At 46.5% G+C, this 14,231-nt stretch overlaps 1 protein-coding gene across 3 annotated transcripts in view; it reads left to right on the forward strand.

The window, feature by feature from the left end:
- Positions 1-535: 535 nt before the first annotated feature.
- Positions 536-14,231, forward strand: part of L3MBTL3 (L3MBTL histone methyl-lysine binding protein 3) — a 200,671-nt gene continuing 186,975 nt past the window's right edge. Inside the window, exon 1 of one of the 3 annotated variants that reach the window (XM_063954528.1) lies at positions 536-633. The gene's annotated coding sequence lies outside the window, so the exon portion shown is untranslated. Of the gene's footprint in view, positions 661-1,281; positions 1,364-14,231 lie in introns of those variants that run through there. The other 2 variants (XM_063954526.1, XM_063954527.1) reach the window with 2 other exon arrangements.

The raw sequence follows: 14,231 nt of genomic DNA on the forward strand, positions 1-14,231 counted from the left end.
CTAATCCTGGGTATGACCGCTAAGAAATGTGTGATTTAAAATAACAGTATATAATGTTTGCCTCCGGGCAACTGTGACGAATTTACGCCACTGCTGGGAAGAATGTAATGTATGCCACAAAAAGTGTCAAATCTGAGCATTTCCCTAAATCAATCTTAGTGGGAGCTGTTTAGCACAAGTTGCCAATATGCTGTGTAGGTAAAAAGTGCACATATCGAAATTAAAAATGGTTAATCTTGAATAAAACTGCCCGCCTACAAGTCACAGAAGAGAGGGGCAGAGACAGACATAGCATGTTGTATATTGCCACTGTAAATGTGGATCACATATTCCTTTAGACACAGCGCTGATGTGCAAAGATGTACTCAGAGAGCATTACTATCTGTGGCAGGCTATATGTGAGAGGCGATAATAATATATATAACACTGCTGGCCGCGGCAGCACTAGGGAGCCCCGGAGTCGCCCGGTCCTGCACGCTGATTGGCTGCCTAGCGCCCCAGCTGGTTTAGAAGTAAAAGGCTTTGGAGCCGTTGCCGTAGAAATAAGAGCACGGTGGGCGTGGTTACAGACTAGCTCCGCCCTTTGACGCCATCTTATGGTGGAAGAGGCGGCTTTGGGACGGGAGGAGAGTGGTGAGGAGTGATGCCCTGCAAAGTAAAAGGGGAGTTTTGCTTTGCAGTTACAAAATAATATGTTGCAGCGCTAGAGAGGAGAATTGCTCTGCAGGGAGAGCAGGACTAGTTGGTCTCCGGGAAACCAGGCTAGCGGGAGAGACAAGTGGTTGCATAGTGCACAGAGCAATGCTCTGCCTGTAAATACAATAGGAGGTGGGGGGTACAACTTTGCAGAGGGGGAATGGGAGCAGGGACATATAACAGCGCTTCGCTGAGTTCCTATTGCAACTCTGTTGCTACATCTTCTCACCTGAGGTCACGGGCGCCCCCTAGCGGCCAGCAGTGCGCAGCGCAGGAGGCTGCAGGCTCTGTACTTAATGAATGTGTGCTGTATGGAGGCCAGAAAATGCTTCACTGCGTGAAGGAGGATATATTTTACAGGAAATTAATTATTTGTGACTTGTCTTTAGTTTTGCAGTGTTCCTCCGTCTATTTTTCCTTTTTTTGGTGCTAGATCTGAAGTGTTTACTATTCAAGTGATACTAAAAATTATATTAGGTGCATAGTTGCTGTCACTTAAGACCTTTTCTCAAGTGAGGGGCAGAACCCTGAATGTGTATAACTATAATGGCATTGGAGTTTGGGATGGGCCTGGGAGGAGCTCGCAAAACATAGGATACACAATTAGTGGCAAAGGCTGCATCTTGGTAGACTTAACATGGTGTAGGACAGAGGTTGAAAACATTTGGTATGTTGCTGTTATGCATACTTCTATCTAATTACACAGGCTCTAATTTATGCATACACTGTTAGTAGGTGTCACCTTAGAGTTCTAAGCCTGTGACTTAGGGGTCTATTTACTAAGCCTTGAGTGAAAAAAGTCAGTGGAGCCAATCGGCTCCTAACTGCCATGTCACAAGCTGTGTTTGAAAAATGACAGTTAGGAGCCACTTTATCTCCACCCAAGGCTTAGTAAATAGACCCTTTAATGCTATTATAGATGAATATTCATTTTTGATTGATGTTGTGTCTTGATTTGCCTGGCATGTATGTTTTTTTTTTTTTTTTGCACTCCTAGGAGTGTACGAAATATACTGATTGTTGGTTCAGTCTCAATATGCCACTATTATGAGTATTGTGATGGCCCATTGCCAGCGCCATTACCAATTGAATTTCCCCATATAGTCATGGAATGTCAGAGTGGCTGCTGATTTACTTAAGGGGGATACTCACGGAGAGGTCCATGCTTAAAATCTAAGCAATCTGACTAGATTGCTTAGATTTTAAGCACAGATCACTCGTGTGTACTCCCCACAGCGATAGCGATGCGCGGCCCCGCGCATCGCTATCGCCGTTGCTAGAGCACGTCGCTCATTTCACCCGCTGGGTGAAATGAGCGGCCTCCCCTGCATTGCTCAGCACACATCGCGCTGTGCTGAGCGGCGGGAGAGATGTGTGCTGAGCGGTTCGCTCAGCACACATCTCTCCCATGTATACCAGCCATTACTCTATCCCAGTGGTTCACAAAGTGTGTGCTGGGGTGCCTCAGGGCACTTGCAGGGGTGCCTTATGCTGGGTACACACTGGCAGATATATTGGCCAATCAGTTGGTTGTCCAATATATCTTTTGCTGATCTGCAGGTGTGTACAAGCAATATGTCTGTGAAAGACGTCTTTCACAGATATATTGCATCTGCTGTGCGACACAGCAGATGACCAATATATCTGCAGATATATTAGTGCATCTTTCAGTGTGTATGAACAATCTCCATCTGCTTATATAGCTGCAGATCGATTGAACAGCAGATATATCTTTAAGATACATTGGTGCATCTTTCTGTGTATGAACAACCACCATCTGCAGATATATCTGCAGATCGATTGAACAGCAGATATATCTGCTAGTGTGTACCCAGCTTTAGATCGGTGGTCCAGGACCAATTCAAATTTTTATGGTCAATGTAATGAGCAAAACCAGTGTCTGTGGCTGTCAGTCATAACATATTTGGACAAATACAAGCAAATCCTATCCCTCACCACATAACTGAGCCTAAAGGTGGGTACACACTATTAGATATATCTGCAGATCAATTGATCTGCAGATATATCTATGTACGGATCGGGCAGTGTGCTGTGCATACACACAGCCCGATCCGTCGGGGGACTGACGTAATGAACTGGGCGGGCGGGCACTCGCGCCCGCCCAGTTCACCTGTCAATCACCGCCGGCCGCCGCAGCATGTGTACGGGCGGTCGGACGACCGCCCCGTACACACACAGCGACGGGCCAATATATCGTTAGATATATTGGCTGTCGGCTGTGCTGCGCGGCCGACGCGATACGTCTGTGAACGACGGAGTTCACAGACGTATCGCCCGTACACACTGGCCGACGGTCCCGCGATGTATCGGCCGTTCAAGAGAACGGCCGATACATCGACCAGTGTGTACGGGCCTTAAGGATGACATATAAACACAATTTACTTAATTTAATATTTCTTTATAAATTTCTCAATAAGAAACCTTTGGCCTAGGGGTGCTGTGAAAAAAATTCTGATCCTCTAGGGTGCCGTGATTCAAAAAGATTTGGAATCACTGCTCTATCCTTTAGGGAGGTACATTAGCGCATAGATAATACACATGTGCTCCTAATGTAAATATGAATGAATAACCTTTTGATGCTAGTTTCTAATCTCATTTTGTAGAACATGTCAGTTCTTATGTACCTCTTGAGAATTCTTTAAAAAAACATTTATTACGAGTAATCCTCTACTGTAATGTTTTACATATATTATAAATAATCTGATATTTCTCTGACCTGTATAATTGTTCTTGGTCGGTGGCCTCATACTTGTATGGGTATGGGACTCAGGGTCGACAGTGTCTAGGTCGACATACATTAGGTCAATGCTTATTGGACGACAGTGACTAGGTCGACACCAGAAATAGGTCGACATGAACAAGGTTGACATGAGGTTTTATGTTTTTTGGGTGTCGTTTTCTTCGTAAAGTGATCAGGAACCCCAATTAGTGCACCGTGTCTCCTCGCATGGCTCGCTTCGCTCACCATGCTTCGGGGAAGGTGCCTCGCTGCGCTTAGCACAGTTTACCGTTCACAGTCGTAGTCCACGTGGATCGTAAAGTATGAAAAAGTTCAAATAATGGAAAAAAATATGAATAACTCATGTCGACCTATTCACTGTCGACCTGGAGTCCGGATACCACTTGTATATAGTCATTGCTTTCTCATGACTTCTGATTTTATTAGACCTTAGAATGTGTACATTATATTATATTTATCTGGCTGAGTCCACAGGTTATCCACAGGATAACATTGGGATATGCCGGAGTGACAGCGGAAATGGCACCAAACGGTCACAAGCTTTCTGGCCTCCCAGGATGCATCGGGGCTTCTCCATATAATCCCGCCCACTGACTCAGTCAAATCAGTTTTTTGTTTGGTGCGGCAGGAGCCGGACCATGGTCACTAGGCTGCGGTTAATAGCAGCCTGAAGCTTTTATTATTTTATTTTTATAGTCTTACTATTTTTTTTTTGAGTGACTTTTCTTAACAGCGTCTTAAACGCATACTAGAAAGAGTCGCTCCAACAACTCTCCACCGGGTCGCAACAACGCTTACCCTCGCGGTATAGTGCTGTCTCGACGGACGTCTGTGTCGGATGTTCTAGCAGGTCCAGCAGACGTAACCAGGCTGTGGCCGGAGCATGGGGAGAAGGTAAGGCATCAGTTTCCTCTTACTAGGGGTTCCGGACACAGCTACACTGTATTGGTGGAGACTACAAACAGTGTGTTGATGCGCCGCCACTCTTAAGTGCAACAGCGCTGTGCTTTAGGGATCATAGGTGCCAGGACTAGGTTGAGGCCGCGATCCTTGGAGTTTAAGTCAACAGGGGGAATTAGACGCTCTCCTGACCGCCCCTCCCCCAAGTTCATGACCAGTGTCCGTGCGTCTCCCGTCTATGAACTAATGACCTCACTTCCGTCTCAGACGCTAACACGAGGGTACTCGGTCGCAGCTTAGACCCTGCGGTTGTGTACAGTAGAGTTGCCGCCTAGACCGAGTCGCAGGCCGTAGCGTCTGCATACACGTAACATTCACTGAGCGTCTGTGTCCGTTCGTGAGCGTCCGTGTCTCTCATCAGTTATCGGAGCGGCAGTGTACACCAGTAGCGTCTGAATCCACTCAGCGTTTTGCAAGCGTATTGATGGATATGAAAGTGTGATGAGTCTCCCTGTATCCCACTCTATGGAGAAATGGGTTATACAGTACTAAAAATTCTCTCTACTTGTTAGTATGAATTGTTAATTTTTGGTACATATTGCATATGAGGCCTGTATATTACTGTTGTTTCTGCATGATATGTCTGAAAAACTGGTTAAAAACAGAAATACAATTTTCCTACTTACTTGTAAGTTATTATGATGGTGATTGTATTCTCATATGACAATGTTTAATGTTTTAACATGTGACTGAGTGCTAGTATGTGTGCTGACTTTTATATGTTGTCAGTTCGGTTCTGAACCTCAATTCAGGTTCACGGTTGTGGTCAGATTGATCTCACTTCTATATATTTATATATGGGTGATTTTCAGGCACAAATTGTGTAGTCATAAAAACAGATTATTACCATGTCTGTGAGCGGCAAAAGTGACGAGGAAAACTTATCAGGCACTCCTACATCCTTAACATTGGTAATATATTGTTTGGGAAACAATTGACCGATATTTTAGAATCAGAAGCTGAGTCTAAAAAAGTCAGATTTCCGGCTAGTTATAACCCTGAGACTAGGGGTTCAAAATTTTGGCCATTTCGATGGCAAGGCAAAGCAAAAGCTAAAGAGGAGTCTAAGCAACCCCAGTTCAATAGATCAGCCAGGGGTAGGAAGCAATAGGCTAGTAGAAAGCTAGCTTCCAAGCCTGAACAGAAACCATCAGCCTGAGGAGATGGGCCTCCGCCTGGACGATTCCAGGGTTGGGGGCCGACTCCTTCATTTTGCACACATATGGCAACAGTCGACGACAGATGCTTGAGTGCAGAAGGTGGTATCTCTCGGTTATGGGTTCCCATTCAGGAGGCAGCCTCCTCAAAGATTTTTTTGCACCAGTCCGTCTCGTATAGAGTCGAAGGCCAATGCCCTGCAAGAAGCAATTCAGAAATTGTTTCAGTCGGTTGTGATTGTCCCGGTACCCCCAATCTCAAAGGGTACAGGGTTTTTACTCCAATCTATTTTTGATTCAGAAGCCAAATGGGTCATTCCGACCAATTCTCAATCTCAAAATGTTAAACAAATACATTTGGATTCCAAGGTTCCGCATGGAGACGTTACGCTCTATAGTGTTGGCTACGGAACCAGGAGATTACATGGTATCCCTGGATATACAGGATGCTTACCTACATGTGCCTATAGCACGGTCTCATCAATGTTACCTCAAGTTTGCCATCCTCCAGCAACATTTTCAGTTCCAAGCCTTGCCCTTCGGGCTAGCAACAGCACCCAGGGTGTTTACCAAAATTATGGTGGTTATGGCAGCTTATCTCCGCAGACAGGGGATAAGAATATTTCTCTATCGTCCTAGTGGATGCTGGGGTTCCTGAAAGGACCATGGGGAATAGCGGCTCCGCAGGAGACAGGGCACAAAAAGTAAAGCTTTAGGATCAGGTGGTGTGCACTGGCTCCTCCCCCTATGACCCTCCTCCAAGCCCCAGTTAGATTTTTGTGCCCGGCCGAGAAGGGTGCAATCTAGGTGGCTCTCCTAAAGAGCTGCTTAGAAAAGTTTAGCTTAGGTTTTTTATTTTACAGTGAGTCCTGCTGGCAACAGGATCACTGCAACGAGGGACTTAGGGGAGAAGAAGTGAACTCACCTGCGTGCAGGATGGATTGGCTTCTTTGGCTACTGGACATTAGCTCCAGAGGGACGATCACAGGTACAGCCTGGATGGTCACCGGAGCCTCGCCGCCGGCCCCCTTGCAGATGCTGAAACAAGAAGAAGGTCCAGAATCGGCGGCATGAAGACTCCTCAGTCTTCTTAAGGTAGCGCACAGCACTGCAGCTGTGCGCCATTTCCTCTCAGCACACTTCACACGGCAGTCACTGAGGGTGCAGGGCGCTGGAAGGGGGGCGCCCTGGGAGGCAATGAAAACCTATTTTTGGCTAAAAATACCTCACATATAGCCTCCGGGGGCTATATGGAGATATTTAACCCCTGCCAGAATCCGTTAAGAGCGGGAGACGAGGCCGCCGAAAAAGGGGCGGGGCCTATCTCCTCAGCACACAGCGCCATTTTCCCTCACAGAAAGGCTGGAGGGAAGGCTCCCAGGCTCTCCCCTGCACTGCACTACAGAAACAGGGTTAAAACAGAGAGGGGGGGCACTAATTTGGCGTTAGAAATATATAAAAAAGAAGCTATAAGGGAAAACACTTATATAAGGTTGTCCCTATATAATTATAGCGTTTTTGGTGTGTGCTGGCAAACTCTCCCTCTGTCTCTCCAAAGGGCTAGTAGGTCCTGTCCTCTATCAGAGCATTCCCTGTGTGTGTGCTGTGTGTCGGTACGTGTGTGTCGACATGTATGAGGACGATGTTGGTGAGGAGGCGGAGCAATTGCCTGTAATGGTGATGTCACTCTCTAGGGAGTCGACACCGGAATGGATGGCTTATTTAGGGAATTACGTGATAATGTCAACACGCGGCAAGGTCGGTTGACGACATGAGACGGCCGACAAACAATTAGTACCGGTCCAGACGTCTCAAAAACACCGTCAGGGGTTTTAAAACGCCCGTTTACTTTAGTCGGTCGACACAGACAGGGACACTGAATCCAGTGTCGACGGTGAATAAACAAACGTATTCCTTATTAGGGCCACACGGTAAGGGCAATGAAGGAGGTGTTACATATTTCTGATACTACAAGTACCACAAAAGAGGGTATTATGTGGGATGTGAAAAAACTACCGCAGTTTTTCCTGAATCAGATAAATTAAATGAAGTGTGTGATGATGCGTGGGTTCCCCCCGATAGAAAATATGGGCGGTATACCCTTTCCCGCCAGAAGTTAGGGCGCGTTGGGAAACACCCCTTAGGGTGGATAAGGCGCTCACACGCTTATCAGAACAAGTGGCGGTACCGTCTATAGATAGGGCCGTCCTCAAGGAGCCAGCTGACAGGAGGCTGGAAAATATCATAAAAAGTATATACACACATACTGGTGTTATACTGCGACCAGCGATCGCCTCAGCCTGGATGTGCAGAGCTGGGGTGGCTTGGTCGGATTCCCTGACTAAAAATATTGATACCCTTGACAGGGACAGTATTTTATTGACTATAGAGCATTTAAAGGATGCATTTCTATATATGCGAGATGCACAGAGGGATATTTGCACTCTGACATCAAGAGTAAGTGCGATGTCCATATCTGCCAGAAGATGTTTATGGACACGACAGTGGTCAGGTGATGCAGATTCCAAACGGCACAAAGGTGTATTGCCGTATAAAGGAAGAGGAGTTATTTGGGGTCGGTCCATCGGACCTGGTGGCCACGGCAACTGCTGGAAAATCCACCGTTTTTTACCCTAAGTCACATCTCTGCAGAAAAAGACACCGTCTTTTCAGCTTCAGTCCTTTCGTCCCTATAAGAGTCATATCTGCCCAGGGATAGAGGAAAGGGAAGAAGACTGCAGCAGGCAGCCCATTCCCAGGAACAGAAGCGTTCCACCGCTTCTGACAAGCTCTCAGCATGACGCTGAGACCGTACAGGACCCCTGGATCCTACAAGTAGTATCCCAGGGGTACAGATTGGAATGTCGAGACGTTTCCCCTGCGCAGGCTCCTGAAGTCTGCTTTACCAAGGTCTCCCTCCGACAAGGAGGCAGTATGGGAAACAATTCACGAGCTGTATTCCCAGCAGGTGATAATTAAATTACCCCTCCTACAACAAGAAAAGGGGTATTATTCCACACTATATTGTGGTACTGAAGCCAGAAGGCTAGGTGAGACCTATTCTAAATCTAAAAAAATTTGAACACTTACAAAGGTTCAAATCAAGATGGAGTCACTCAGAGCAGTGATAACGAACCGGGAAGAAGGGGACTATATGGTGTCCCGAGACATCAGGGATGCTTACCTCCATGTCCCAAATTTGCCCTTATCACTAAGGGTACCTCAGGTTCGTGGTACAGAACTGTCCCTATCAGTTTCAGACGCTGCCGTTTGGATTGTCCACGGCACCCCGGGTCTTTACCAAGGTAATGGCCGAAATGATGGTTCTTCTTCGAAGAAAAGGCGTCTTAATTATCCCTTACTTGGACGATCTCCTGATAAGGGCAAAGTCCAGGGAACAGTTGGAGGTCGGAGTAGCACTATCTCGGATACTGTTAAAACAGCAGGGGTGGATTCTAAATATTCCAAAATCGCAGCTGATCCCGACAACAAGTCTCCTGTGCTTAGGGATGATTCTGGACACAGTCCAGAAAAAGGTGTTTCTCCCGGAAGAGAAAGCCAGGGAGTTATCCGAGCTAGTCAGGAACCTCCTAAAATCAGTGCATCATTGCACAAGGGCCATGGTAAAAAAAATGGTGACTTCCTTCGAAGCAATTCCAGTCGGCAGATTTCATGCAAGAACTTTTCAGTGGGATCTGCTGGACAAATGGTCCGGATCGCATCTTCAGATGCATCAGCGGATAACCCTATATCCAAGGACAAGGGTGTCTCTCCTGTGGTGGTTACAGAGTGCTCATCTTCTAGAGGGCCGCAGATTCGGCATTCAGTTTTGGATGTTGGTGACCACGGAGGCCAGCCCGAGAGGCTGGGGAGCAGTCACACAAGGAAAAAATTTCCAGGGAGTGTGATCAAGTCTGGAGACTTTTCTCCACATAAATATAGCTAAGGGTAAATTTATAATGCTCTAAGCTTAGCAAGACCTCTGCTTCAAGGTCAGCCGGTATTGATCCAGTTGGATAAAACATCACGGCAGTCGCCCACGTAAATAGACAGGGCGGCACAAGAAGCAGGAGGGCAGTGGCAAAAACTGCAAGGACTTTTCGCTGGGCGGAAAATCATGTGATAGCACTGTCAGCAGTGTTTCATTCCGGGAATGGAAACTGGGAAGCAGACTTCCTCAGTAGGCACGACCTCCACCCGGCAGAGTGGGAACTTCATGGGGAAGTTTTCCACATGATTGTAAACCGTTGGGAATTACCAAAGGTGGACGTGATGGCGTCCCGTCTGAACAAAAAACGGGACAGGTATTGCGCCAGGTTAAGAGACCCTCAGGCAATAGCTGTGGACGTTCTGGTAACACCGTGGGTGTACCAGTCGGTGTATGTGTTCCATCCTCTGTTTTTCATACCTAAGGTACTGAGAATTATAAGACGTAGAGGAGTAAGAACTATACTCATGGCTCCGGATTGGCCAAGAAGGACTTGGTACCCGGAACTTCAAGAGATGCTCACAGAGGACTTATGGCCTCTGCCGCTAAGAAGGGACTTGTTTCAGCAAGTACCATGTCTGTTCCAAGACTTACCGCAGCTGCGTTTGACGGCATGGCGGTGGAACGCCGGATCCTAAGGGAAAAGGCATTCAGGAAGAGGTCATTCCTACCCTGGTCAAAGCCAGAAAGGAGGTGACCGCACAACATTATCACCACATGTGGCGAAAATATGTTGCGTGGTGTGAGGCCAGGAAGGCCCCACGAAGAAATTTCAACTCGGTCGATTCCTGCATTTCCTGCAAACAGGAGTGTCTATGGGCCTCAAATTGGGGTCCATTAAGGTTCAAATTTCGGCCCTGTCGATTTTTCTTCCAGAAAGAATTGGCTTCAGTTCCTGAAGTCCAGAAGTTTGTCAAGGGAGTATTGCATATACAACCCCCTTTTGTGCCTCCAGTGGCACTGTGGGATCTCAACGTAGTTCTGGGATTCCTCAAAACACATTGGTTTAAAACCAGTCAAATCTGTGGATTTGAAGCATCTCACATGAAAAGTGAACATGCTCTTGGACCTGGCCTGGACCAGGCGAGTGTCAAATTGGTGTTTTTTTTTTTCTCAAAAAAGCCCATATCTGTTTGTCCATTCGGACAGGGCAGAGCTGCGGACTCGTCCCCAGTTCTCTCCCTAAGGTGGTGTCAGTGTTTCACCTGAACCAGCTTATTGTGGTGTCTTGCGCCTACTAGGGACTTGGAGGACTCCAAGTTGCTAGATGTGGTCAGGGCCCTGAAAATATAGGTTCCAGGACGGCTGGAGTCAGGAAAACTGACTTGCTGTTATCCTGTATGCACCCAACAAACTGGGTGCTCTTGCTTCTAAGCAGACTTTTGCTAGTTGGATGTGTAATACAATTCAGCTTGCACATTCTGTGGCAGGCCTGCCACAGCCAAAATATGTAAATGCCCATTCCACAAGGAAGGTGGGCTCATCTTGGGCGGCTGCCCGAGGGGTCTCGGCTTTACAACTTTGCCGAGCGGCTATTTAGTCAGGGGCAAACACGTTTGTAAAATCCTACAAATTTGATAACCTGGCTAAGGAGGACCTGGAGTTCTCTCATTCGGTGCTGCAGAGTCATCCGCACTCTCCCGCCCGTTTGGGAGCTTTGGTATAATCCCCATGGTCCTTTCAGGAACCCCAGCATCCACTAGGACGATAGAGAAAATAAGAATTTACTTACCGATAATTCTATTTCTCTGAGTCCGTAGTGGATGCTGGGCGCCCATCCCAAGTCCGGATTATCTGCAATACTTGTACATAGTTACAAAAATCGGGTTATTATTGTTGTGAGCCATCTTTCAGAGGCTCCGCTGTTATCATACTGTTAACTGGGTTCAGATCACAGGTTGTACAGTGTGATTGGTGTGGCTGGTATGAGTCTTACCCGGGATTCATAAATCCTTCCTTATTGTGTACGCTCGTCCGGGCACAGTATCCTAACTGAGGCTTGGAGGAGGGTCATAGGGGGAGGAGCCAGTGCACACCACCTGATCCTAAAGCTTTACTTTTTGTGCCCTGTCTCCTGCGGAGCCGCTATTCCCCATGGTCCTTTCAGGAACCCCAGCATCCACTACGGACTCCGAGAAATAGAATTATCGGTAAGTAAATTCTTATTTTCCATACCTCGACGACCTTTTAATCCTAGCACATTCGCAGGAATTACTTTTGAGCCATCTTCAACAGACAGTAGTTTATCTACAAAGACACAGTTGGCTCATAAACTGGGAAAAGTCGTCTCTGAATCCGTCACAGCGGATGGTTCATTTGGGGGCCATATTGGATTCAGGCCTACAGAGAATTTTCTTACCAGAGAAAAAAATAGCCAAGGTGCAGGTCATGACTCAGGAGGTGTTGCACACTCAGACAATTTCAGTCCATGCAGCAATGCGACTGTTGGGTCTGATGGTGTCAACCTTCGACATGGTGGAATATGCACAGTTCCACTCCAGACCACTACAGCACCTTATTCTGACCAAATGGAATGGAAATCATCAGACAATAAAAAAACAGATAAGATTTCCAGTAAACGTTAGAAGGTCTCTAGCTTGGTGGCTACAGAGGGACCATTTAAATAAGGGGAGACCCTTTTGGATAAAAGAATGGCAAGTCCTGACAACAGATGCCGGTCTTCAAGGCTGGGGAGCGGTACTCGAAAGCCTTTGGTTCCAGGGAAAATGGACCATAAGGGAAAGTCGCCTGCCAATAAATCTGTTGGAAATACGGGCCATTTATATGGCTCTAGTTCAGGCAAAGGACAGTCTGCAAGGAAGATCAGTCCAGATTTGCTCAGACAATGCAACAACAGTAGCGTACCTTAATCATCATGGAGAAACTCACAGCAAGAGATTGATGGAGGAAGTAACTCCCATACTAAGGTGGGCAGAACTCCATCTTCCAGCATTGTCAGCAGTGTTTGTTCCAGGCGTACTGAACTGGGAAGCGGATTTTCTCAGTCGACACACCATTCAGGAAACCGAATGGGCATTACACCCAGAAGTGTATCAGACTATAGTGAACAGATGGGGTCAGCCACAGATAGACCTCATGGCGTCTCGTCTAAACAACAAAGTTCCGAGGTACGGATCAAGAACAAAGGATCCCGGAGTGATCTTTGTAGCCGCACTGTCAGTAAAATGGAAATTTCATCTGGCATATTTGTTCCCTCCAATCTCTGTTACCCAGAGTAGTGAGGAAAATAAAGCAAGCAAAGGGAGCCATAATTCTAATAGCTCCAGCTTGGCCAAGAAGGCATTGGTATACAGATCTTCTAAGGATGTTCGTGGAAGCGCCAATACTGCTCCCTCAACGTCCAGATCTACTAATGCAGGGTCCTTCTTATCATAGCCATCTGGATCGTCTGTCTTTGACGGCGTGGCTGTTGAAACCTCTATCCTAGAAGCTAGAGTATTTTCAAAACAAGTAATTCAAACTATGCTTAGAGCAAGAAAACCTTCTTCAGCTCGTATTTATCATCGAATATGGCAAGCCTATATTCATTGGTGTAGTGAAATAGTTTGAATCCAAGATCTTGTAAAGTATCCAGGATTTGGGATTTTCTTCAAGCAGGATTGGATAAGGGATTGAAAGAAGCTTCCTTGAGAGTTCAAGTATCAGCATTAACTGTATGGTTTCAGAGAAAGATTGTTGACTTACAGGATGTGCATACTTTCTTTCAGGGAGTTGTACATATTCAACCTCCATTTGTTCCTCCTGCAGCTCCCTGGGATTTGAATCTGGTTCTTAAAATCCTTCAGGGACCTCCGTTTGAACCACTTAAGAGAGCAGATCTTAAATGGTTAACGGCTAAAGTACTCTTTCTACTGGCAATGGCGTCAGCCAGAAGAGTGTCAGATATAGGAGCACTGTCGTGTAAGTCTCCTTTCCTAAGTTTTTTTCCAGATAACCAGATCTAGTTCTGAGAACTGCCTTATCTTCCAAAGGTGGTTTCAAAGTTTCACCTTAAAGAAGAGATTGTAGTCCCAGCTTTTCAGGTATCGGGGCTTTCTGCGGGAGAAGCGTCGCTAGACGAGGTCCGAGCATTAAGGATCTACATAGATCGTACTAGTGCCATCAGAAAAACAGATTCTCTCTTCATCCATTATGGATTTCATAGAAGAGGATGGCCTGCTAGTAAACAGACGCTGGCAAGATGGCTCCTAATGACAATTTCAGAAGCTTATTCTCGTGCTGATCTCCCTACTCCGGCTAATGTCTCTGCTCACTCTACACGTAAGGTAGGTCCTTCGTGGGCAGCACAACATGGTGCTTCAGCAGAACAGATTTGTAAGGCAGCCACATGGTCTTCCATTAACACATTCATTAGATATTATGCCATGGATACTTTTGCCTCTCATGACGCTGAATTCGGGCAAAAGTTTCTCCTGTCTAATCAGGAGCGTCCCCACCACTAAAACTGGCTTTGGGAATCCCAATGTTATCCTGTGGATAACCTGTGGACCCAGCCAGAGAAATATACGTTATGGTAAGAACTTACTGTTGATAACGTGATTTCTCTTGTATCCACAGGGGTCCCACCCTGACGCACCTGATTTGAGGATCTTTACAATCACTAAACCTCTTCCCTCTTGCATGAAAGGGTGTGCGTGTGTGTTCTTAT

Source organism: Pseudophryne corroboree, chromosome 2, assembly GCF_028390025.1.
Source record: "Pseudophryne corroboree isolate aPseCor3 chromosome 2, aPseCor3.hap2, whole genome shotgun sequence".
NCBI classification, from domain to species: domain Eukaryota; kingdom Metazoa; phylum Chordata; class Amphibia; order Anura; family Myobatrachidae; genus Pseudophryne; species Pseudophryne corroboree.